Genomic DNA, 26,856 nt, shown 5'->3' with positions numbered 1-26,856 from the left:
ACACATCCATGCTCGAGGCAGGATTCGAACCTGCGACCGTAGGGGTCGCTCGGTTCCAGACTGTAGCGCCCAGAACCTCTAAGCCACTCCGGCCGGCTATCTAACATCAATGAGAAGTTTATTTCAAGGTGCATCTGAAGGTCGGCAGTTCCAAAAATCGATTATGCATGAAATAAAATAAAAATGATCGTTGTAGCTAGAACCTAATTTATTTATAATTGCAAGTCATTATACAGCTGCGTTCCCAGCGTCCACCACGATGTAAAGTTAACTATTATTCAAATCTTATTCAAATTTACAAATGGGTATGAAACTTTTTATCATCAGTAACTCTTCACACAATGTTCGGAAAACGAAAATTGTTCTTTAAAAAGTGAGGAAAATAATGTTTCCGAATAGGTATGTCAAAGCTAATGCAAATAATATTCACTTGCACAGAAATTTTAAGTAAAACCTATTTTGTAGGATCGTAATATCATCATATTCTTTTATAAATGAAATATTTTTGATAACACCAATTATCAAAACACTAGCGGCTACATATTGAGTAATACGAAACACCTGTAACAAAATGTCGAAAATTTATGGAATGTAATGATAACGCATTATGTGTTTAATAGACGCTTTTGATTTTAATTATTTACTTTATTTTAAAACAGGGGATTTGATGATGAATCTTTATTACTATAGTCTATACGTCGAACATACATATTTTGCTTGACTATATCTCAAAAGAAATGCATTTATTAGTCACAGTACAGCCGCTGCGAATTTCTTGAGGGAAACCATTGTCGTACAAAGGTCGCTTTTGTTTTTGAGGTAATCCCTTTCCTTGATGATTTTGCTATTGGCTTATTTCGTCCCCCTGGCCATTTTAAAGCTAACTCTGCTACCTCTGTAATAGTGAAATATTACAGTCACATAATATCTTGCACACATTAGGGTTCAATTTTTTTTCCGTCTTGCATACTGGACTCACGTCTGTGACAGTTCATCTCCTTAACATTATGATGATAAAAACCTTTATTAAGGACACCATTAGATGAAGCTTTCTCCTCACAAATGCGTATAACTTAAGGCAATATGTGGTAACAGTTTTTCACTGTCAGGCAAATAACGCTTGAAAAAAGCACAAGGGGGCGAAATTAGTCAGTACCAAAATCATGAAATAATGTGTTTATGTTAAAGTTGAAGACATATTACGCAGGAAAATGACTTCTCTCAAGAGACATGAGATCTCGTGTATCACATAATTCAGATATAATTAAGAATGGGGAGCTGTTAAAAAACTGGTATCGACTATCGACTACTACACTAACGGAAATTTACCTAACCCTTCCCCTCCGCCGGCCGGAGTGGCCGTGCGGTTCTAGGCGCTACAGTCTAGAAGTGAGCGACCGCTAAGGTCGCAGGTTCGAATCCTGCCTTGGGTATGGATGTGTGTGATGTCCTTAGGTTAGATAGGTTTAAGTAGTTCTAAGTTCTAGGCGACTGATGACCTCAGAAGTTAAGTCGCATAGTGCTCAGAGTCATTTGAACTAGCCTTCCACTCCAGATGCATTTCGACATTTCCATAGACAACAGCATCACCTGGAAAGAGCCTCATGGAACTTCCGACGTTTTCATTTATGTATGTTGTAAACATCCACCCAGGTTTAGTCTTTCTGTGGTCTCCCGAAATCACTTAAGGTCGATAAGATTCCTTTGAAGAGGTCACGGCTGATTTGCTTCCCCGTCCTTCCACAATCCTCTGTGACTTCATTGTCAACGGGACAATCAATCGTCTTCCTACTGGCGGTACCATTTTGACCGCTAAGATTTCCACTGAAGCGCCAAAGACAGGCAGAATACAGCGCTGCGGCCGGCGACGCCTATATAAGGCAAGAAAGGGTCTGGTGCAGTCGTTAGATCGGTTACCGCTGCTACGATATCAGGTTTTCAAGGTTTACGTGGGTTTAAACTTGAAGTTACAGACGGCGCACGAGCGATGGGACATAGCATCTCCGAGGTAGCGATGAAGTGGAGATTTTCCCGTACGACCATTTCACGAGTGACCGAGAATATCAGGAATCCGATAAAATACCATATCTCCGACATTCCCACGGCCGGAATAGATGCTGTAAGAACGGGACCAACAATGACCAAAGAGAAGACAGAAGTGCAACCCTTCCGCAAACTGCTGCAGATTTCAGTGTTGGATCATCAACAAGTGTCAGCGTGCGAACAATTCAACGAAACATCATCGATATGGGCTTTCGGAGCTGAAGGTCTACTCGTGTACCCTTAATGACTGCACAGCTTAAAGCTTTACGCCTCGCGTGGGCCCGTGAACACCGACATTGGACTGTTGATGACTGGAAACATGTTGGCTGGTCGGACGAGTCTCGTTTCAAATTGTATCGAGCGGATGGACGTGTAAGGGTATGGAGACAACCTCACGAATCCATGGACTCTGCATGTCAGTAGGAGACTGTTCAAGCTGGTGGACGCTCTGTAATGGCGTGGGGCGTGTCCAGTTGGTGTGATATGGGACCCTGATACGTCTAGTAACGACTCTGACAGGTGACACGTACGTAAGCATCCTGTCTGATCACCTGCATCAATTCATGTCCATTGCGCATTCCGACAGAGTTGCGCAATTCGAGCAGTACAATGCGACACCCCACACGTCCAGAATTACTACATAGTGGCTCCAGGAACACTCGTCTCAAGTTTAAACATTCCAAACTCCTCAGACATGAACATTATTGAGCATATCAAGGATGCCCTGCAACGCGCTGTTCAGAAGAGATCTCCACCACATCGTACTCTTATCCCTGCAAGATTCACGGCGGTAATTCCCTCCAGCACTACTTCAAACGTTAGTCGAGTCCATGCCACGTTGTTTTGCGGCACTCCGGCACTTCCGAGGAAGATTAAACATTTGCTGCGTCCAATGAAAGTCAGTCTAGATTTGCGAGTTTCTTGAGTCTACTGTGTGCCATGTGAACTTAGAACTTAGAACTACTTAAACCTAACTAACCTAAGGACATCACAAACATCCATGCCCGAGGCAGGATTCGAACCTGCGACCGTAGCGGTCGCGTGGTTCCAAACTGAATCGCCTAGAACCGCTCGGCCACAGCGGCCGGCGGCGTTAACTGTAATGCAGATATGGACTACAATCATCTGTAGAATGGAATGGCGATAATGAAAATTCAGTGCCACACAAGGAGTCGAAACCGCATTTCCCGCTTATCTCGAGTGGTCGCCTTACAATTTTTTTAAAAAATCTCGTTTTGTTCGTTATCGTTAGTTGCATTTGTTCGGAGTGGATCCATGACATCCGTTCAAGTTCACTGTAGATCCGTTCACTCAGTTTTCTTATTACAGAGGGCAGCTAGCCGTCTGACAGAACACGCTGAGTTACCGTGCCGGCTATATTTGGCTATCCGTGCACGATTCCCGGTCACACCCAAACTTCCATATGTTGTCAACCATGTGTCTAAAACCTATACTCGTATATGCATTATGTATATTCCAGCACACGTGACACGTTTTGCTTGAAACTCGCTTGCCCCCTGTCGGCGGCTAATTACGTAAGGTAGACACTCCGCACAGTATCCGAACGCTGCTCTGAATAAGGACAGCACATTTCGTATCGTATAGAAATTCTGAGAAATCATCCTTACTAAAGAGTCAGGACAGCTTTGAGAAGAAGTATCCTCACTGCGATGCCGTAATAAAAGAAGCAGTAGAGATTCGCATGTGTAGTAACAAACAGATGGAGTGATCCCTGGAGATGAGCACTTGAAGCGGAACGTCTTCAAAGATATGCAACAAAAAATCGTAACTCTTAAGTGACAGCTGATGCTGAGGGTTGTGTTCGTTTCCCTTTTCCCCTCAATCACGGCCCGGTGGGGGAAAGGAGAGAGGGAAGCAGACTGCTTTCCTGACAGACAGCAACTCCTGATGAGCAACATGGTGATAATCATCGAAATCTCCGAGGTCTCTGCGGGGGGCCGTATACGTTATTAGGCAGGTGTACCAGTTTGTTTGGCTCTCCAGTGTAGGACTACGTGTAGTCGGCCAACTGTGCGGACACTGGGAGTCGCAGCGCAGCGGCCGCCCCTCGGCGTGCGAGGCCCCCGCTGGCCTCCAGAGCCGCCGCCCGCTGCTGCCGCTCGCCGCCTGGCCGGTTGCCTGCAGCTGCTGGCCGCCCACGCGGCGTATCGCGGCGCTATCTTTGCGCGGCGCCGCAGATAAAGCAGTGGCTTTACGCGCCAGCCGCCGAGTTACATCCCCGGCCCGGCTCGCCGGCGCAAGACGTGTTTGTTCCTCCAGAAATACCCGGAGCGCCAGCGGCGGCCGCGGCGCTCTTGCGAAACAGAAACGCGAGCCCCTGCCGCCCTGCTTCCTCTGAAAGGCAGCGCCCGGGTCGGCACACCCAGCAGGTCGTAAGCCGCGGCTGCGTCCGGTTACGCACCACAGAGGACGCAGTCTGGCACCGACGGAACGGCTGGCGCGCTCCTCCACCTGTACCTGTCCTGTTTACGTCTGTACTCCGCAGACCGCTGTACGTTGTGTCGGTACCTGGAACCTGCCCACTTCATCTACCAGTTTACGAGGGTCGCCACAAAACAAAAGTGCAACATCTTTTTTTCAAAAATTGTGCTGTTTTCCTACACGATCCAACCTCATTAATGTGATCACCGCCTATCGTCCACATCAAAGTCCAATAATGACTCTTAGATGGTTTTGTGTTAGCAGAAGAGTCGACACCGTGTTACGAGTGGAGGCCGAAATGCACGCGTTTTAGCTCACGCAGGCTGGCGTGAGGAGGGAAGAACTATACTGACGTGGGGTCTGGGACATGACAAGGAATGAGAATTCATAAAGCGGACGTAATTAATTTCATACTTAACTTTAATCCATTAATGATGAACGTCGCTCTTGACGGCACATGATTCACAATATTATCTGTTCAGAATACATTCTTTAAGTAATTATAGTAACTGAATATGACGCCTTGCTAGGTCGTAGCAAATGACGTAGCTCAAGGCTATGCTAAACTGTCGTCTCTGCAAATGAGAGCGTATGTAGACAGTGAACCATCGCCATCAAATTCGGCTGTACAACTGGGGCGAGTGCTAGGGAGTCTCTAGACTAGACCTGCCGTGTGGTGGCGCTCGGTCTACAATCACTGATAGTGGCGACACGCGGGTCCGACTAACGGACCGCGGCCGATTTAAAGGCTACCACCTAGGAAGTGTGGTGTCTGGCGGTGACACCACGGTTGGCATGTGACAGCAGTAGCAGTGGAGGCAATCTAAAGCGTGCCAGGGGGTCGTGGAAAACAGTGCAATCGTTGTTGAAATGCGGAAACCCGGTGATTTATCTGACGTCCAGAAGTGTGCGGTCATTGTCTTTCGAGCCAAGGGTGGAAGCATTTCCGAAACGGATAAGTTTGTAAACTATTCATGTGCTGCATGGCAAAATGGCGCTATCCAAAAACCGGCGCCGAGGCAACCGTAGTGCCTCAAAGGCCACAAATGATAGGCGTTAACCGTAATGCAAATATGGACTACCATCAGCTGTACAATGGAACGGGGATAATGAAAATTCGTGCCGGACCATGAGTCGAACCCGCATTTCCCGCTTCTCGCGAGTGGTCGCCTTACTATTTTTTTTTAAATCTCGTTTTTTTCGTTATCGTTAGTTGAAGTGGACCTATGACATCCGTTCGAGTTCACTGTAGATGTGTACTATTTTTTTTTAATCTCGTTTTGTTCGTTATCGTTAGTTGCATTTGTTCGGAGTGGACCCATGACATCCGTTCAACTTCACTGTAGATGTGTACTATTTTTCTAAAAAATCTTGTTTTGTTCGTTATCGTTAGTTGCATTTGTTCGGAGTGGACCCATGCCATCCGTTCAAGTTCACTGTAGATCCGTTCACTCAGTTTTTTTTTTATTACAGAGGGCAGCTAGCCGTCTGACAGAACACGCTGAGTTACCGTGCCGGCTCCATTCGGCTATCCGTGCACGATTCGCGGTCAGACCCAAACTTCCATATGTTGTCAGCCACGTGTCTACAACCTGTACTCGTATATCTATTATGTATATTCCAGCACACGTGACACGTTTTACTTGAAACTCGCTTGCCCCGTGTCGGCGGGTAAATACGATATTGCAGTGCCTGTGTTATTCTGAATTACGATATAACGTTCCTTTTAACATGCATGCGTGTCCAAAGAAGCATGGCATCGTAATTCAGAATAACACAGGCACTGCAGTGTCGTTCAAATGACAGGGATCATAAACTGTTGCGCAGATGTTTACGGGCAAATAGGAGAGCAACTGCTGAGCAGATGTCTGCCCAGATCAACCAAGGGGCTATCAACACTGTCTCCTCAACGACCGTTCAGCGAACGTTGCTGTACATGGGCCTCTACAGGAGGCGCCTGGTTGATGCATCCGTGGCGACTGCTATCCATCGGCGACGAAGGCTGGAATTTGCACGCCACTGCCGCAACTGGTCGTCCACTGAACAGCGACAGGTGGCCTTTCGAGAAGAATCACGTTTTATGCTCCGTCGGACAGTCGGAGAGACTCCTGTTGGCGTGCACGGCGTGAAACGTCTGGAAGCAAACACCCTGCAACCAGCAGGGGGCGTTATGGTCTGGGCAATGTTTTCGTGGAATTCCCTCGATGATCTCGTCGTTCGGGAAGGCACAGTAGATCATCACACGTGTGCATCTATCCAGGGTACCATGTCCACCCTTACATGCAGTTTTTTTTTCCCACAGCACGATGGCATCTTCCAGCAGGGCAATGCAGCATGTCCCACAGTGTGTGGTGTACGTGCGTAGTTGGAAGAGCACCAGGGTGAGTTTATCGCACTCTCTTCGCCACCAAACTCCTCGGATTTAAACCCAGTCGAGAATACGTAGTGCCACCTCGATCGTGTTGTTTGGGCCACGGATCCTCAACCGAATACTCTTGCGCAGCTGGCCACGGCTTCACATCCCCGTCGGTACGTTCCAGAACCTTACTGAATCTCTTCCTGCGCGCCTCGCGCTGCAAAAGGTAGTTATTCAGGCTTTTGACAGGTGGTCACGATAACGTAACTGCACAGTGTGCATCTTTACTGTTCACTGAAACAATATTCCCGTTTGTATTCGAATTTAATGCAATCTTTTTTCCGCAAGTCGCTCTGTTGTACCACTCTGTCAAGTTTCGTTACAGATTCATCCAGTAGACATGAAAGCATTGCCGCGGTTCCTACCCCTCCCTAACTGATTAACTAATTAGGATTGTATGTGGAATATTCCGCCGTGAAACCTTACTGCAACAAACATACTGGCAGTCCAAGCTGTTCTTTGAGAATTGTCCCATGTGGAGTGTTACTGTTTCTGTAGCTCAACAGTAGGATTACGTCAGTTCTTGTAAAGCTCTCTCGAGGTTCCCATGTGTTTCATTCTCCGCTGTTCATAGCTTCTAACATCCGTACAGTCAGCTGTGAATGACGGAATGGTAAATGAGAAAGGCTCAAAGCAACTACAATGGAAATGGAAATGAGCGTTTGGCGTCATTGGCCGGGAGACCCCTTACAGGGCAGGTCCGGCCGCCTTGGTGCAGGTCTTATTACATTCGACGCCACACTGGGCGACCTGCGCGCCGGATGGGGATTAAATGATGATGAAGACAACACAACACCCAGTCGCTGAGCGGAGAAAATCCCCAACCCAGCCGGCAATCGAACCCGGGCCCGCTGGACGGCAATCCGTCACGCTGACCACTCAGCTGTCGGGGCGGACAGCAACCACAATGAACGTCTCGAAATAAGAGCATGCCACCGTATTTTAAGGGAAAGAAAAGTGTTTAGAGGCATTCAGACGGCAATACTTGAATCTAAGTTCGTGGAGTCTAATCTTCATTTATTGAGCACCATTTCAAGTTCACAAAATTATCTGCACACTACATCAATAATCATACAAGATCGCATATAAACTTTTTCCGAGGCACTTTAAATCACTAAATCACTTTTGCGTGGAAATACATCATATACGTGTTGCGTCTCCAAAAACCAGCCCAAGACTGGGTCATAAACGTTTCCCGAAGCTGTCTAATACGAGTAGTTTCACTTAATTTGATTAATATAAAATTTAAACCTCAGTCAACTATATGTTGTCAGTGTGGCAGTGACTGAGTGAATGCTAGCCGAAAGCTCTGCAGTGAGCTAGCTTCAGTGTTTTGCGCCTGCCTGCACAGGGCACGTTTCTAGTTGGTCGGTTCAATCCGACAATGTTTACAACATTACTTACAAATTCTAATTAACATTTGAGCCTAATATTGGAAATATTGAAATCATGGTTATGAAGCTGTCAGTGTGGAGAATGGCAACAGTTTAGTTGAAAGCGTTTATAAACATTTAAACAATTAATATTAATAAACAGAGTTATACATTTGCCACCAACCGTTGTTTATTATAGGATTGTCTATACTCTCCAGCACGACATAGTTACTACTGATACCTTCGTTCTCGCGCTTCTTGACAATCTGTCGTTTTGGGGGATGGAGTGCTACAGAACGTAGCTGCTATATGGCTCACAGCAGTATTAGCCTTTCTACGCTGTATAGAGAAACGTAATAAAACCTGACTTGCCATATGGTGTAAGTGCCATAACATCATTACATGCTCATCCACCTCCACTGACAGTTGCTGCAAGAGATGCGTTTTGCATCAAATTTACTGTTAAATTTCTGAGAGTGTATATTCCTAGAAAAGTCAATCAATATATGGCTTCTCTCTACATATATATCGCTAAAAATTCCGCGAAGGCAAAATTAGAGATCTGAATCCACACAGAAGCCTACCAGCATTAGCAGCTGTAACAGGAAAAGAGGGGCGTGAAAGTGGTGCAGAAAGTACCCTCTGCCAGAGGCTGTAAGGTGGCTTGAGGAGTATAGATGTAGATGCAGATGTAAATATAACTAACTGCTGCAGCTGATGTTCGTCACAAGCAACGTGCCGTTATAAACTTCCTTTGTTGTGAGAACGAGGCAGTGACGAACATTCACAAGAGATTGAAGAAGGTATAAGGGGATGACAACTGTTGATCATGGTGTAGTTATTCGTTGAACAAGTAGATTATCTGGTCAAAGGAGACACGGCAGAACTCGGAACCTCCTGCTCAATGGCACAGATTTGTTGTGAGCAGCATGTTAAGCTCTCTCTGGGACTCAGTAAATATGGTAATGGACTCACTGTACTGCCCAGGTTGAGAAGCTAGTTGGTTATGAGCTTACATTTTATGAATGAAAAGATTGTATTGACGCTCAGTGCATCGTTCTGGGACAAAATAAAACTAAAGTCCTACATTTAAATAATTTATATGATTCACCACAGTTATAGGGCACCTTCAAAGTGAAAGCCACTTATGGTTGAAAATAACTGAAATATGTGCAGTACTCAGAAAACAATATTTAACACCTAAAATCTTGAAAACAGTGCTACTGGAAAGTGAAAGTATAGCTCGTTGGCGAATTTACACCCAGTGCAACATCGAAAAATATATACCGCTGTATTTTTGTAATAAAATAGACAATAACTTATTCGATAGCGTATATTTTGTTGATTTGCTGTTACCGAATAAAAGATGGCCCAGTTGATGTGCCCTGATAGACCAGAAATAAAATGAGAAATATGGTAACATCAACGCTACCTATTTTGAAACGTTCTTCTGCATGTATCATAATTCCATATACAAGGTAATTCATCTGCTGCTACCGCTGGATTTTATGCAGCCCACAACGCCTTCAAATACCATTCACAATAGTTTCACATTCTGTTGCTTGCTACATGCAAACTATTAGTCCTACAGCAAAAAATGAACGGAACATTATTGTAGGAAATGCAATGTCGTTAAATTTAGTACTGGTATAGGTTTTTGCTAGAGACCACGATTTTCGAGTTCTTCAAGAAATAGAACGTGTTCAGGGATCACCCGTTTTTCTTGAATAAATCCAAAACTACGGTGAAAAGGCATGCCAGTACTAAATTTAACTACATTACATTTCCTACAACAAGGTTCTGTCGATTCTTTTTTATGTAGGACTAATAATTTGTATGGAACAAGCGAAAGAATACGAAAATATTGTGCGTTGCGTCTGATGGCGTTGCAGGCTGCATAAAACCCAGTGACAGGTGCAGCTGAATATCCTGAATATGGAATTACGATACAGTGCAGAAGAACGTTTCAAAATAGCTATCGATGATGTTACCATACTTCTCATTTTATATATGATGTTGCGGGTTGCATAAAGCCCAGCGGGAGGGGCAGCTGACCAGCCTGTATATTGTTTCTATCACAACAATAAGAGAATACCATCAGGTTTTCCTTTCATTTATTATAACACAAAGAGAATACCTTAATAACTGTCTTTAACAAGACAAACATAGGCTCGTCAGTTTGTTTTCTCTTTTTACCGCTAGTATCTTCGATTCGCCAGGTTTAAAAACCCTTTCTGGAACAATCTGTAAAGGCAGAAACTGTGTTGTTGTTCGTCGGCTATTTCCGATTGAAATCGGCAGCGCATACGAAAACTGCTCGCAGTTTGACCGAAAAATTAAATTCTTTTCGTTTTCCAGAAAGTTATTCAAAGCGATTAATCAACCGAAGCCGGACAACGTACTGAGAACACTCTCAATGGAGTATATGCTCTCCGTATACTGTACTCAACTAAGTTTGTCATTTATCAAAGATACTTGTCAGAGCTCGGCATTCATATCACACTGTTCCGTTCACAAAAATTGTGAACTATATTATCGAAATAGTTCTGATGGAAAGAAAGCAAAGCTAGAATTCAACGTCCCGTCGACATCAAGGTCATTAGAGACGAAGCGTGAGGACGGGTAAGAAAATCGACCGTGGCCAGATTTAAGGAACCATCCAATAACTCTTCTCAGCTGCTCATGAAGCTAAATCTGGACGAACAGGTGGCTATTTGAACATTCGTTCCACGTTCCAGTGTCACTGCCTTACTCGACCACAGCAGCGCCCTATACACGTACTCTCGTACGAAGACCACCCACGTGGAGCCTGCGGTACAGAGACCTGCGCACGGACGTACGCCGCAGAGATCGGAACAGGCTGACACTGGCTGAGAGAGAGCTCCGTATTTATAGCCACCGGTGTTCAATAGTCGCTTCCGGTCGTGCTGCTCTCCTGCTCCTGGAAGCAGCTAGGGCTGCTACGACCGCGCGTCTCGACGGATCGGCTCTCTGAAGTGGCCGCACTCAAAGGCGTTCCAGTCACTCACAACATCTAAACGCCCAATCGTGGCCTAAGGTGCCACACGGAAGGCAAAAAAGAAAAACACTCGAAATATGGCGTCTGAGACATGTTTATGAAAGACGCTTGAAGATGATATCATCCAGGCATTTTTCAGTAAGACGATTTTCGACTACGTTATTTGTAAACTGAAAATCTAAAATCTTTGTCTGTGATAATTTTCCAGAAGTCACACACCTTTTTATGGTCACACGCAACTCATATACAGGCTGCGTCAAATGATACATACATTCCTAATGTTTCATTCTCATAAATCTGTTTCCTGCGTAGCACTAAATATTTCTTCATTTCTCGTGGCCACCCATACGTGTTGCGGCGCCTTTTGGAAACTCCTATGGCTATACATTTGTTTCTGGATCTGTACATCAGAGATATAGATATTTCAGAATATTTTAGCTCCTACTAGAAGAGCCGCTTTTACTTTTACTGTCGTTTCTCAGCGTAATTCCTCTCGTCGATGTCTTAATTCACATTTAGCGCGTCCTTCGCTCTTTCCAAAAATCCTTTGAAGATCGTACAAGGTAAAAGGTCGAATTTTTTGTTAAATTTTGTCATCATAACGTTCTTCTCTGATATTTGTTATATTGATCATTTGAATACAAGAGTCACGTACACATCACACAATGGGGCGAAATTACGCTGGATTCGAAGCCATCAAACATGCTATACGCCTCGCCACTTTTTTTTTTAAAAAAATCTCATTTTAAACTACAAACAACAGCATCAACTTTAAAAAAAACTACAAATTTCGTGAAGATTAAATACGAATGTAGTAGTGCTCTACCGACGAAGCTGACACACGGTCTGTGGCTGACCGCAGATAAGAACTGAAGCTCATACAGTTCCCGGAATCATTGATCAGTCTCCGGAATTACAGTTGTAACTTTTAAATCCGTTCGGCATTAATAGAGGAGCAATTTATTGTGACTGAACAGGCTAATTGTTATTAACATATTTATGACAGAAAACTGACTTTAACGACAGACCACGACGCCGAAATGACTGCTTACAATAAAGTTGCGTCAGTGTTTTTGCGCGGATTATTCACGTTAACTGCAGAGAAATGCGATATAAAGTACAACCCTTTTCAGTGTGCGTTATGCTACGACGCAGTGGAATAAAAAGTTCATCTGTACCGTGGTACAGCTGGTTTTAAAAGGGCGTACAACCGCATTTCCCGTCGCATCCCATGCTTTTAAGTTAAATAACTTCCATTTTCCTTCTCGAAGGACGTTGGTAGTTGCAAATTACATGTTAATATTACTGACTTTTCTTTTCTGAACTGTGGAATAAGGGGCACAAATATAAAATAAGGCAAAAGGAAAATACACACATCAAAAAAAGTTTTGCATCACCCTGGTTCGCATAACTCCTGAAGATAGACGTTGACTGTGGATATTGTATCACTGGCAGTCCTTTTGACTGTTCAGAGATGTCAGTAAACCCGCCCAAAGATATAAACAACCATGCATGAGCAGCGCCTATTAGACGGAGGGGGTCCGACAGCCGATCAGTTCCAGTCATTCCATCAGGAACGAGGTACACGGCTCGTGTGTAGTTCAACCATGCCTAGACGGTCAGTGCCACAGTTCATTGTCAGGAAGGGCTCTCAATAGGGGAAGTTTCCAGGCGTCTCGGAGTGAACCAAAGCGATATTGTTCGGACATGGAGGAGAAACAGAGAGACAGGAACTGTCGATGACATGCCTCGCTTAGGCCACCCAAGGGCTACTACTGCAGTGGATGACCGATACCTACGGATTATGGCTCAGAGGAACCCTGACAGCAACGCCACCATGTTGAATAATGCTTTTCGTGCAACCAGAGGACATCGTGTTACGACTCAAACTGTGCGCAATAGGCCGCATGTTGCGCAGTTTCACTCCCGACGTCAATGGCAAGGTCCATCTTTGCAACCACGACAGCATGCGGTGCAGTACAGATGGGCCCAACAACATGCCGAATAGACCGCTCAGGATTGGCATCACGTTCTCTTCACCAGTGAGTGTCGCATATCCCATCAACCAGACAATTGTCGGAGACGTGTTTGGAGGCGACCCGGTCAGGCTTAACGACTTAGACACACTGTCCACCGAGAGCAGCAAGGTGGAAGTTCCCAGACGTTTTCAGGTGGCATTATGTGGGGCCAACGTACGCTGCTGTTGGTCATGGAATGCGCCGTAATGGATGTACGATACGTGAATGTCATCCTCCGACCGATAGTGCAACCATATCGGCAGCATATAGGCGAGGCATTCGTCTTCATGGACGACAATTCGCACCCCCATCGTGCACATCTTTAACTTCCTTCAGGATAACAACATCCCTCGACTAGAGTGGCCAGCATGTTTTCCAGACATGAAACGTATCGAACATGCCTGGGATAGATTGAGAAGTGCTGTTTATGGACGACGTGACCCACCAACCACTCTGAGGGATCTACGCCGAATCACCGTTGAGGAGTGGGACCAACTGGACCAACAGTGCCTTGATGAACTTGTGGATAGTATGCCACGATGAATACAGGCATGCATCAATGCAAGAGGATGTGCTTCTGGGTATTAGAGGTACCAGTGTGTACAGCAATCTGGACCACCACCTCTGACGGTCTCGTTGTATGTGGTACAACATGCATTGTGTGGTTTTCATGAGCAATAAAGAGGGCGGAAATGATGATTATGTTGATCTCTATTCCAATTTTCTGCACAGGTTCCGGAACGAGGTGATGCAAAACTTTTTTTGATGTGTGTATACGAAAGGTAAACCTTCAGGAGTGACTTCAAGTTCTTTTTCTACATATTTTCGACGGATGTAGTGGAGGAGCGATAAACGGGTTCAATGTATGGCCTAAATATCTACATTCCCATCCTAATGTGTCCTTTTCTCTGTCTCGATACTCAACGTGGCAACATCTAATATAAAAAAACTGAGTATAGATATGAAAGGTTGATACACTTACAAGAAGCTCTCCCAGTCCTACATTGTCAGCGAAAATCATGCCAACAAACCTACAGTTTTTTAATTGAGCTATAGTCTGGAAGTGATTTAGAGGACTCACTGATTAGCCGATCAGGCATCTGCATCTACATGCGTACTCGAAAGCCACAGTTTGATGCGCGCTAGAGGTACCACTATAAATCATTTCCCATTCCATTAGCAAATGAAACAAGGGAAAAGCTACTGTTTGTATGCCTCTGTACGAACCATAATTTCTCTTATCTTGTCTTCGTAGCACTTATGCGAAATGTACTTTGGCGGCAACAGATTCATTCCGTAGACAGCTGCAAATGCCTGTTCTCTAAATTTTCTCAGCAGTGTTACACGAAAAGAACGTCTTTCCACCAGGAGGGATTCCCATTTGAGTTCATAAAGTCTCTCTGTAATATTTGCCTGTTGACTATTGACTAGCGCTCAAAAAAAAAAAAAAAAAAAAAAAAAAAAAAAAAAAAAAAAAAAAAAAAAAAACTAGTATCCAGCCTCTGAACTGCCTCGATACCTTTCTTTAATCCGAAATGGCGGGGATTCTAAACACTAGAGCGGTATTTAAGAATGTGATCTCTCTTCCAAATAAGCTACACTTCCGTAAAATTCTCCCAATAAACCGAACTCGACGATTCGCCTTCCCTGCTACCGTCCTCAAGTGCGAAATCCATTCCCCATCGGTTTGCAACGTGACGCCTTGGTATTTAATCGACGTGATTGTGTATGTACAGATCAGTGTGGATTCCACAACTGGCTGTGTTCGTTCATGAGATTCAGCAGACCGTGGACAGTGAGGCCTAGGTTGATGCCGTGTTCCGGAAGGAACAGCTCTGCACCGTCATTTGTGAACAGAATACGATCTCACTATCGGACCAGATTTCTGACTGGTTTCAGGAGTTCCTAGTAGATGTAGCTCAACATGTCACTTTTAATGGGAGGAACACGACGAAAGTAAAAATAATATCGGAAGTATCTCAGGAGAGTCTAATAGAGCCGATGATGTTTAGAAAATACTTAAATGGTCTATGATGACGTCGGAAGGGCTGTGAGACTGTTCACGGATGATACTGTTCTTCATATGGAAAAGACTGTAGCCAAACGCCGCAAAAAGTGCAGAAATCGACGCTTAGTACAGAGATTGCCAGTCAACCTTGAACATAAATAAATGTAGCGTACTGTGCATAAACGGATATAAAGACCCAGATTAAATTACTGCCGATAAATCACTGGAAACAATAGCAATATATTTTCAAGTAACCAATGAGAGCGACATAAAGTGGAATGACCAAGTAAAATCGGAGTTAGGAAAAGCAGATAGGCTACTCATTAGATAATTTAATTCATCAATGAAAGAAGTAGCTTTCAGATCATTCGTTCGACCTATTCTGAAGAACTGGTCAGTCCCTGGATGTATACCAGAGAGGATTGATACAGGATAATTCCAAAAGAAAGAACAGAATACAGTTGTTTATTACACATAAATTGACAAACATAAAAACACATGAATAACAGGTCACTGTTTATTGAATCGACAGCTTTCAACAATTCAATTTTTCAGCTCTTGAAGAATAGCTACCACTGGTAGGACAAAGACTCTGCTTTTTATGTACCCCCCCCCCCCCCCCCTCCCATAAAAATCGTAATTTGTCAGGTCTGGTGGCCTTGGAGGCCAAAAACAATAAACAAGATCTTGTTGTCCATCTCTTCCAATCCAGCTTTGTGGAATGGCGTTGTTAACATAACAGTGGCGGGCCACTGTCATATGAAATCAGTTCAAATGGTTCAAATGGCTCTGAGCACTATGGGACTTAACCTCTGAGGTCATCCGTCCCCTAGAACTTAGAACTACTTAAACCCAACTAATCTAAGGATATCACACAGATCCAGGCCCGAGGCAGGATTCGAACCTCCGAACGTAGCAGTCGCGCGGTTCCAGACTGTAGCGCCTAGCATCGCTCGGCCACCCCGGTCGGCTTATGAAATCAGTGGAATCTTCGCGAAGGTGAGGAGACAACCAATTTTCAGCATGACCAGGTACGACATTCCTGACACACTTTACGGCGCAAGAAGGAAAGGTGAATAGAAAACACATTCAGTTGCGGTAAGTCTCTTTCTTGTTCGACGACGACGCTAGAATTTTGTGACCCCAAATTCTTACATTATGGCGATTTACTTCACCTGGTAGATGAAACGTCGATTCTTTCGAAAAGATGGGTAATTCGGAAAAAGTGTCCTCTGTTATACGTATACTGGAACATTGAAATGCAAACTTCGCACTTTCTGTAATTCTCCCCAGAACGCAATTGCTGCAGTAACTACAACTTGTAAGGCTTCATATGCAGGCGTTGTTTCAGACCACTCCACTCCATTGTTTGAGGGAGTTGAAGTTCCTGGTCTACCCGTCTTGTGAACTTCCGCGGGCTGCCTCTGAACGTATCTCGGATACGCTCGACATTTTCATCAGACGTGTGTGGGCGACCAGTGATCTTCCCTTTGTATATGCAATCAGCTTCCAAGAGTTTTGTATGCCAGTTGTAAATCTGCTTGCGCAGTGGAGGCTTCTTACTGAATCGACGGCAGAATCCACGGTGGTCTTGAAGAGTGGGTCGCATAAATTCCAGCTCACAAAGTGATTTCTCTTTCGGCGTAGTTGCCATGTCGCTACAAACAAACAGTAGCGGAGTTGTGTCAAAACCTGAAAACTTCCTCTACCCTGTGACATTGCGCAATGTGTTTCTTTCATTTATTGTTTGTCTGTAATAAACAAATGAAATCTATTCTTTCTTTTTGAATCACCTGGTAGAACGGATGGAGAAGATCCAAAGATGACCTGCACTTACCGTCATGAGTTCATTTAATAAGTACGAAAGCGCTACGGAGATTCTCAGTGGCCGTCCCTCCAAGTGAGACCTTGTGCACTATGGAGAAATTTGTTGTTAGAATACCGACAGCCTATGTTTGAGAAAGGGACGGACAACATGTTACCTGCCCCCAGACACCTCTAGGAAAATGAATATGAGGGGCAACTCAGAATAAATTGACCCCCATAAGGAGGCGGAAGGACGGACAGCACGTTACCTGCCACCACAATCTCTAGCAAAATCAACATGTGGCAAGAATCGGAATAATTTGATCACACACCATTCGCGAATGGAACATGAAAGGGGAGAAAAAGGCAGTGAGGCAGTGGTATCTGTAGCATCTTTCGTTACTCACCAAAGACGACTTGCGGAATATAGACGTAGACGTAGAAATAATACAATACACGTACATCCTGAGTCATACCCCGTAAACCACTGTGAACGACATAGCAGATTATACCCTCTGTGCGGAGAGAATGTTTAGATGCCTCTGCGGGCGCTGCAGCTAGTCTAAACTTGTCTTCGTGATCCACACGCGAGACATACGTGCTAGCTTTAGCATATTCCTAAATCCATTAGTTAATATTGATGGTTAGAACTTTGCAACTAGGTATTCGTGAAATATTTGGCATTCGCCACCCAGGGATTTTAGCGTTTTCGTGTCGCTCCAACGCGATTGAGGCAAACCCGCCGTCATCCCCGCTGCCCGTCTACATCTACATCTACATCCATACTCCTCAAGCCACCTGACGGTGTGTGGCGCAGGGTACCTTGAGTACCTCTATCGGTTCTCCCTTCTATTCCAGTCTCGTATTGTTCGTGGAAAGAAGGATTGTCGGTATGCCTCTGTGTGGGCTCTAATCTCTCTGATTTTATCCTCATGGTGTCTTCGCGAGATATACGTAGGAGGGAGCAATATACTGTTTGACTCCTTGGTGAAGGTATGTTCTCAAAATTTCAACAAAAGCCCGTACCGAACTACTGAGCGTCTCTCCTGCAGAGTCTTCCACTGGAGTTTATCTGTCATCTCCGTAACGCTTTCGCGATTACTAAATGATCCTGTAACGAAGCGCGCTGCTCTCCGTTGGATCTTCTCTATCTCTTCTATCAACCCTATCTGGTACGGATCCCACACTGGTGAGCTGTATTCAAGCAGTGGGCGAACAAGCGTACTGTAACCTACTTCCTTTGTTTTCGAATTGCATTTCCTTAGGATTCTTCCAATGAATCTCAGTCTGGCATCTGCTTTACCGACGATCAACTTTATATGATCATTCCATTTTAAATCACTCCTAATGCGTACTCCCAGATAATTTATAGAATTAACTGCTTCCAGTTGCTGACCTCCTATATTGTAGCTAAATGATAAGGGATCTTTCTTTCTATGTATTCGCAGCACATTACACTTGTCTACATTGAGATTCAATTGCCATTCCCTGCACCATGCGTCAATTCGCTGCAGATCCTCCTGCATTTCAGTACAATTTTCCATTGTTATAACCTCTCGATATACCACAGCATCATCCGCAAAAAGCCTCAGTGAACTTCCGATGTCATCCACAAGGTCATTTATGAATATTGTGAATAGCAACGGTCCTACGACACTCCCCTGCGGCACACCTAAAATCACTCTTACTTCGGAAGACTTCTCTCCAATGAGAATTAGATGCTGCGTTCTGTTATCTAGGAACTCTTCAATCCAATAACACAATTGGTCTGGTAGTCCATATGCTCTTACTTTGTTCATTAAACGACTGTGGGTAACTGTATCGAACGCCTTGCCGAAGTCAAGAAACACGGCATTTACCTGGGAACCCATGTCTATGGCCCTCTGAGTCTCGTGGACGAATAGCGCGAGCTGGGTTTCACACGATCGTCTTTTTCGAAACCCATGCTGATTCCTACAGAGCAGATTTCTAGCCTCCAGAAAAGTCATTATACTCGAACATAACACGTGTTCCAAAATTCTGCAAGTGATAGACGTTAGAGTTATAGGTCTATAGTTCTGCACATCTGTTCGACGTCCCTTCTTGAAAATGGGGATGACCTGTGTCATTTTACAATCTTTTGGAACGCTACGCTCTTCTAGAGACCTACGGTACACCGCTGCAAGAAGGGGGGCAAGTTCCTTCGCGTACTCTGTGTAAAGTCGAACTGGTTATCCATCAGGTCCAGCGGCCTTTCCTCTTTTGAGCGATTGTAACTGTTTCTCTATCCCTCTGTCGTCTATTTCGATATCTACCATTTTGTCATCTGTGCGACAATCTAGAGAAGGAACTACAGTGCAGTCTTCCTCTGTGAAACAGATCTGGAAAAAGACATTTAGTATTTCGGCCTTTAGCATGTCATCCTCTGTTTCAGTACCATTTTGGTCACAGAGTGTCTGGACATTTTGTTTTGATCCACCCTCCGCTTTGACATAAGACCAAAATTTCTTAGGATTTTTTGCCAAGTCAGTACACAGAACTTTACTTTCTAATTCATTGAAAGCCTCTTGCCTTTGCGTAACCTTCTATAACTTCTTCGTATAAGTAATAGGTGTGTTATTTCTATGTCATATGGATGCCACACAGACATGAGCAATGCTCTTGCATTGGCCTTACGAGACTTTTGTAAGCAATATCCTTTGCAGAAATTATATTTTCCCAGTATTCTGCTAATAAACCGTGATCTGCCATCTGCCTTTCCTGCGAATGAGGCTACATCTACGTCTAAATCCACACGTAGATGTAGTTGAAGATGTAGATTTAGATGTAGTCTCAGTCGCAGGTAAGGCAGGTGGTCGATCTCGGTTCATTAGCTGGATACTGGGAAAATATAATGTCTACGAAGCATATTGCTTACAAAAGTCTTCGTGACCATTGCACTTCATATTCTTACAAACTGTCGTGCTCAAGTACTTGTATGTTCAAATGTTCAAATGTGTGTGAAACCTTATGGGACTTAACTGCTAAGGTCATCAGTCCCTAAGCTACTTAACCTAAATTATCCTAAGGACAAACACACACACCCATGCCCGAGGGAGGACTCGAACCTCCGCCGGGACCGGCAGCACAGTCCATGACGGCAGCGCCTTAGAGCGCTCGGCTAATTTCACGCGGCAACTTGTATAAGTTGACCAATTCTAATTGCGAGTCAATTGATATTGCAGTCTAGGGTATCACGTTTCTACATTTTATGTGGTGCAAAATTTTACATTTCTGAACCTTTATAGCAAACTGATAGTCTTTGCACCAATTTGAAACCGCATTAACATCTAACTCAGGAGTGGCCAACCTTTTCGGCAGGCGGGGCAAAGGGGTGTGTTGTCAGTTTTTATTTTGCAAACCAAAACAAGCCAGAAATTTCTTTTTTGATGAAAACAAAAAAGCACTGAGGGAAAAACACATTTATGATAAGGGACGGAAAAAAGTGTCCTTTTTTAGGGCATTGCTACGGTGTATATGCAACTTAGTGCCTCTCCTACATACGCACCGGCGTGTAGGTAAGGGTTTAGTATGGCATTCGCATCTTTCCGACGTTGCGTGCGGCACATTCGGAAACGTGAACCCTGGAGACGTTATTACCAAATGCGTCCAAACAGAACGAACGTGCTGTTATTCTTTTCTTGGCTGCCAAAGGACAAACACCGGTAAGCATCTATTGGCGAATGAAGAATGTGTACGGGGCGGCATGTCTGTCGGAAACGACCATTGTGGGATGGTGCACCAAGTTCCGTGCTGGTCGCGGTTCGACACAATGTAGAAGGCCAGCTTCATCCATTGCGGACCAACTCAAGTGGAAAACACTCGAGCATCCACTCTACAGCCCTTATCTCTCCCCACGAGATTGTTACGCCTGCGGTCCCTAAAAAAAAGGCCCTGAAGCGTCGACCATTGCGTCGGACGAGGATGTGCAGCAACCAGTGACGAACTTCTTCACACAGCAGGACACGGTGTTTCACCAAACGGGTATCTTCATCCCGGTGCGTCGACGCCATGATTGCCTCAATGCTCGCGACGATTTTGCCTGAGTGGCATATCGATTCTGGACTGTACGGCCTTCGAACTGAAACTTTTTGATCGCCCATTATATAAAACTGGCGTCTTACATGAATTAAAGGGGAACAATCGCAACCAAGGTTTTCAACCGTCGTAACACAACCAATGAGTGCAATCTCCTTGTAGAAGGGGTGAGTGCTATGCAGATATACCTGCACATGGAATGCCCTAAAACCGAACGGCAAGAAAATGGATCAGTGCAGTGTAGTCTTGAAGCCTTTACTGCTGCAGTACATGTCTTGAAGTTCTCTGCCGGTCGCTGTGGCCCAACGGTTCTAAGCGCTTCATTCCGGAACCGCGCTGCTGCTCCGGTCGCAGGTTCGAATCCTGCCTCGGGCATGGATGTGTGTGATGTCCTTAGGTTAGTTAGGTTTCAGTAGTTCTAAGTCTAGGGGACTAATGACCTCAGATGTTAAGTCCCATAGTGCTCAGAGCCATTTTGATGTTCTCTACAACGCGCCCTTGTCTTCTTCTTGAAAATTGTACGTAAAACAGGAATATACCGTACCTCCTGAGAAGAGGTTAATGCGTTATTAATTCTACTAAAGGAAATTCTTTTTCAATAAGCTGCATACGCACTTGGCACTAGCATGAACAAAGAGCAAGTATGCGCATGAGCAGATAATATGTAGTCTAGAACTGAAAAATAACTTTGAGAGGGAAATAATTACTAAGATATTTTAAATTAATTTCAGTTATTATTCAGAAATCAGACACGGAATTCATGAACAGCATACACGAATGTCCTCTGATGGACCAGATTCAGGAAAAACAGAACAATAATCCCATATGCTTTACCGGAACAGAAGAAAATCAAAGTGATTGAGATGTGGTGCTACAGAAGAATGAATAAAATAAGATGGACTGATAAGGAAAGAGGACGTTCTCCGCACAATCGGCCAAGGAACGAAAATAAGGAAAACACTGACAAGTAGGAGGGACAGTATAATGGGACATATGTTAAAGCATCGTGGTACTAGAGGGGACTGTATAGGGTAGGAACTGTAGGGGAAAACAGAGATTTGAATACATCCAACAAATAATTGAGGATGTAGTTTGCAAGTACTGTTCTGAGATGAAAACTAGGCACAGGAGAGGAAATTGTGGCGGGCAACATCAAACCAGACAGTAGAGGGATGGCTCAAAAAATAAAGAAAGAAACTGGTTTATAATCCCCTTAATAGTATTTAGAGAGTGGAAAAACTGACATCAACGCGACCTACGGCTTCGGATAACTCACTGAAAAACAGATATTGATGCTCGCATATTCAAAGACGCGGTCCGAACAAATTCCTGACCTCCTTCACGTACATAAACAATTGAGTACCAGCAGCATGTGAGAAATCGCGTAATACGGAATCACGTCATTGTATCTGAATTGAGCAATGTTCCACCAATAACGCTAGGCGCTGCAGCTTAATCATGCTCATGGCAAGTAATCCACAGAATAAAATTCTGGACTGTACAAATTGTTGGCAGACAGTGTACGACATAAGCAACGTACGGCGCAGACCAGACGAAATTAAAAAAGAAGAACATGACGTCTGTCAGAACACACTGCCCAGTGGAACTTGGAAGTCTGCGTCATGCAGTCTGATTGGCTCAGAAGGCTCTGGCCCCAATGTACTGCCGGAATACACGCTTCTCTCTAGTCAGCCAAAGATCACTCAGAGACGAAAGCATGGACTGTAAGGTGTTTGAGTCATTCTAGTGGTTCGCAACACGCACATAACATCACGGAGGTGAAACTCACGTAGCGCTTCCGGTAACACAACCTTGGTTCGCTGCCAGGCCACTTGGAGCGCTGCAAGTTTATCAGTCCATCATCTAGCTTTCTTATTGGCTGATTTTTAAGTCTTCCACTTTTGTTTTTATTTCGTTCAAACCAGAAGCTGGCTTCATAGCATTGTGTTTCTAATTAGTAATTACTATTTCTTGTGTATGTGTTGAACTCTTTGATTTACATTGCGAATATTTTGCTTGTAAACTGCTTGATTTTTGCTTGCATCAATAATATTGTATGGAATACATGGTTACGTATTTGTTTTTGTTTCATATAACACAGAAACGAGTTTCGTAGCATAGTGTTTTGCGTACATTTGTGTCTGCCTACGAACCTCTGTGATAATTGCTCGATTTAAAGGCGTTGTAAGTGTGTTATTGGTATTCTACTTTATTTTAGTTCGCATTCATTTTCCATACTTTCTCGTATTTAATGGAGAACTCCATGTTAGCAGCCTTTGACAGAACTGGTATTCATCTTTATTACATCTTGCTGCGGAGTGACTATGTATTTCTGCTTTGATTGGTGTTGTCTTTTGCCAGTGCTTTGTACAATTTGCGACTGAGTAAGTAGTTATTGTGCTAGGTATTATCGTGCAGCAAAAATATTCTCCATCGAAGTGTATATTTGTAAATGACACTGTTAGGTATTTAATGATACTGCATTTGGTAAACTGTAGTTGCATATAATTCACTAGCAAAAAAATGGTTCAAATGGCTCTGAGCACTATGGGACTTAACATCTGAGGTCATCAGTCCCCCAGAACTTAGAGCTACTTAAACCGAACTAACCTAAGGACATCACACACATCCATGCCCGAGGCAGGATTCGAACCTGCGAGCGTAGCGGTCGCGCGGTTCCAGACTGAAGCGCCTAGAACCGCTCGGTCATCCCGCCCGGCCAATTCACTAGCAGATCCAATGACGAAAGCATTAGAGTGTTTATTATTTGCTTTTAAATTTTCATGGGAGAGGAAGGATAGCTGTAGTACATTGATTTCTGCTAAAATTTATTGTTTGGAGTATCTGTTAATAAGGTTTCAAAACATTTACGTAACTAATGTAGCACTTTTAGCATTTGCAAAGAAAAATGCCTTAGACTTTAAGACTGCGAACAATACTCATTAGCAAGAAGCAACAGCATTTAAAGCAGAAATACATACCCATTCCGTGGCAATATGTAATAAATAAAATACCAAATCTGTTAAAAGCTGCTAATATTGAGTTGTCCACTAAATGCGAGAACGTAGTACGAAAAATGGATGTGAACTAAAATAAAATAGAATACGGACAACATACTTGCAACGCATTTAAATCGAGCGGTTCACACAGGATTTGTAAGCACGAACAAATGTTGAAACCAGTTCCCGTTTTACATGAAAGAAAAACAAATACGTAATCATTTACTCCATACACTATTAGAGATGCGTGTAACAACAAAGCAGAATACAAACAACATATTGCAGTAGTAAGAAGAAGTTGCAAACAGAAACATAAATGAAAGGGAAAACAGCTTCCGTGAAATGTCGTGCCAGATTATTAGATTTTGATATGTGCAAAAGCGCAGTTATTCCTACTTGATAATGGCCGCAGATGGAAAGAGCAATATAATAATTTGACCGTCAAGAGGGGGGCACGATGTCATTTACACAATTTTAATTGAGTGGGAACCCCACCTATGAGAAGTTAACCTTAGTTATTTTTTGTTGGATTTCTGGAATATATTACCTTACAAAATCACATAAATCTTTCCAGGCAGTCATTTTACTGCTAGACTATGAGGCCAACTCACAAAATAGACCTATAAATGTAATGTCTTCTGAATCCCAAATTTCGAACAGGAAGATGCTCCTGATAAATTGATGGTGAGTAAGGGGGGGGGGGGGGGGGGAGGCAATACAATAATGACTTTTCTTTCCTCTCAGCTGAGCTATATTTAACAGCAGTTTTTAAACATCGTTAATTTATATGGAATAAGATTCATATGATTATAACACATATATTCTGTGCATTATAAAATTCGTGATTTTAAAACTGAGTAAAATTCACATTTATTGCTAGGTTAAAAACACAGAATATCCTGAGATTTTATAAAAACATGAAATTCACTGACATTTCCCTCATTTTTCTGGGTAAAATGTAATTTCCTGAGAACTACAGATTTCCATACGAATCACCACCCTGTTCGAATTAAAAATACAGATTTTCGCGCCATATTGTCTCGTATTTAAAGTTGGCTGCCAGGGCACTAGGAGCGCTGCTGTCGTTCTCTGTTTCCCTATCATAACACGGGCGTCGCCCTTCTTGTATTTTTTGATTTCTATGCGCAACACGAAAGACGTTTGTAACAGACGGCTCTCGAGATGATCGACGATGAGCGCCAGCTTTTTGTTGTTGTTTCCCGCGCGACACGCGACGTCTTCAGAGGCCCGCAGAGCTGCCTCGACGTGTGTCAGCCGCGAGGCGTGGGAGAGGCAGCGGCGCCGCCCCGAAACTCGAGCTGCAGGCCTCGCCGCCGGCCGCCGCCGCCGAAGCCGCCGCGGAGCCCAAATTTAACCTGGCCGCTGCGCGCTCTGCGCTGTGCGCTGTGCAGCGCGGGCTCCCAGCCACGCCCCCGCCGCCCTCCGCAGACGGCGCGGCGCTGCGCGGCAGCAAGCCTGTAAACACTCGCCGCCCTACCCCGCCGCTCCCGCTCGCGCGATCGCCACCGCTACAGTGACAATCTTAACTTGCTGAGAGAACGTTTCTCACTATTTTCATTAGAACAAGAGTGGGGTCGAGTTCAATAAAATACGACCTACATCTAAATCAACACAATGTGATCAAAAGTATCCGGACACCAGGTAGAAAATGTCATACAAGTTAGTGGAGCCCTCCATCGGTAATGCTGGACTTCAATTTGGCGTTGGCCCACCCTTAGCCTTGATCACAGCTTCCACTCTCGCAGGCATACGTTCAATCAGGTTTCTTGGGGAATGGCAGCCCATTCTTCACGGAGTGCTGCACTGAGGAGAGGTATCAATGTCGGTCGGTGAGGCCTGGCACGAAGTCGGCCTTCCAAAACATCTCAAAGGTGTTCTATAGGATTCAGGTCAGGACTCTGTGCAGGTCAGTCCATTACAGGGATGTTATTGTCGTGTAACAACACCACCACAGGCCGTGTTTTCTGAACAGGTGCACGATTGTGTTGAAAGATGCAACCACCATCCCCGAATTGCTGTGCTGTGATAGTTCCACGCAAAACAACAAGGGATGCAAGCCCCCTCCATGAAAAACACGACCGCACCGTAACGCTATTGCCTCCGATTTTACTGTTGGCACTATAGACGCTGGCAGATGACGTTCGCCAGGCATTCGCTATACCCACACCCTGCCATGAGATCACCACATTGTGTACCGTGATTCGTCACTCCACTCAACACTTTTCCACAGTTCAATCATCCAATGTTTCAAATGGCTCTGAGCGCTATGGGACTTAACATCTGTGGTCATCAGTCCCCTAGAACTTAGAACTACTTTAACCTAACTAACCTAAGGACAGCACACACATCCATGCCCGAGGCAGGATTCGAACCAGTGGCCGTAGCGGTCACGCGGTTCCAGACTGAAGCGCCTAGAACCGCACGGCCACACCGGCCGGCTCATCCAATGTTTACGCTCCTTACACCAAGAGAGGCGTCGTTTGGCATTTACCGGCGTGATGTGTGGCTTATGAGCAGCCGCTCGACCATGAAATCCAAGTTTTCTCACCTGTCATTGTACTTGCAGTGGATCCTGATGCAGTTTGAAATCCCTGTTTGATTTTTCGGATAGATGTCTGCCTATTACACATTACCACCCTCTTCAACTGTCCGCAG

At 44.4% G+C, this 26,856-nt stretch overlaps 1 protein-coding gene across 1 annotated transcript in view; it reads left to right on the top strand.

Moving 5' to 3' along the window:
• The window catches only part of LOC124620561 (troponin C, isoallergen Bla g 6.0301), a 147,671-nt gene that overhangs the window by 49,237 nt on the left and 71,578 nt on the right, over window positions 1-26,856 (top strand). The window lies entirely within an intron of this gene.

The sequence above is a fragment of the Schistocerca americana genome, chromosome 1 (genome assembly GCF_021461395.2).
Source record: "Schistocerca americana isolate TAMUIC-IGC-003095 chromosome 1, iqSchAmer2.1, whole genome shotgun sequence".
NCBI lineage: Eukaryota > Metazoa > Arthropoda > Insecta > Orthoptera > Acrididae > Schistocerca > Schistocerca americana.
This window is presented reverse-complemented; position numbering and strand designations above follow the sequence as displayed.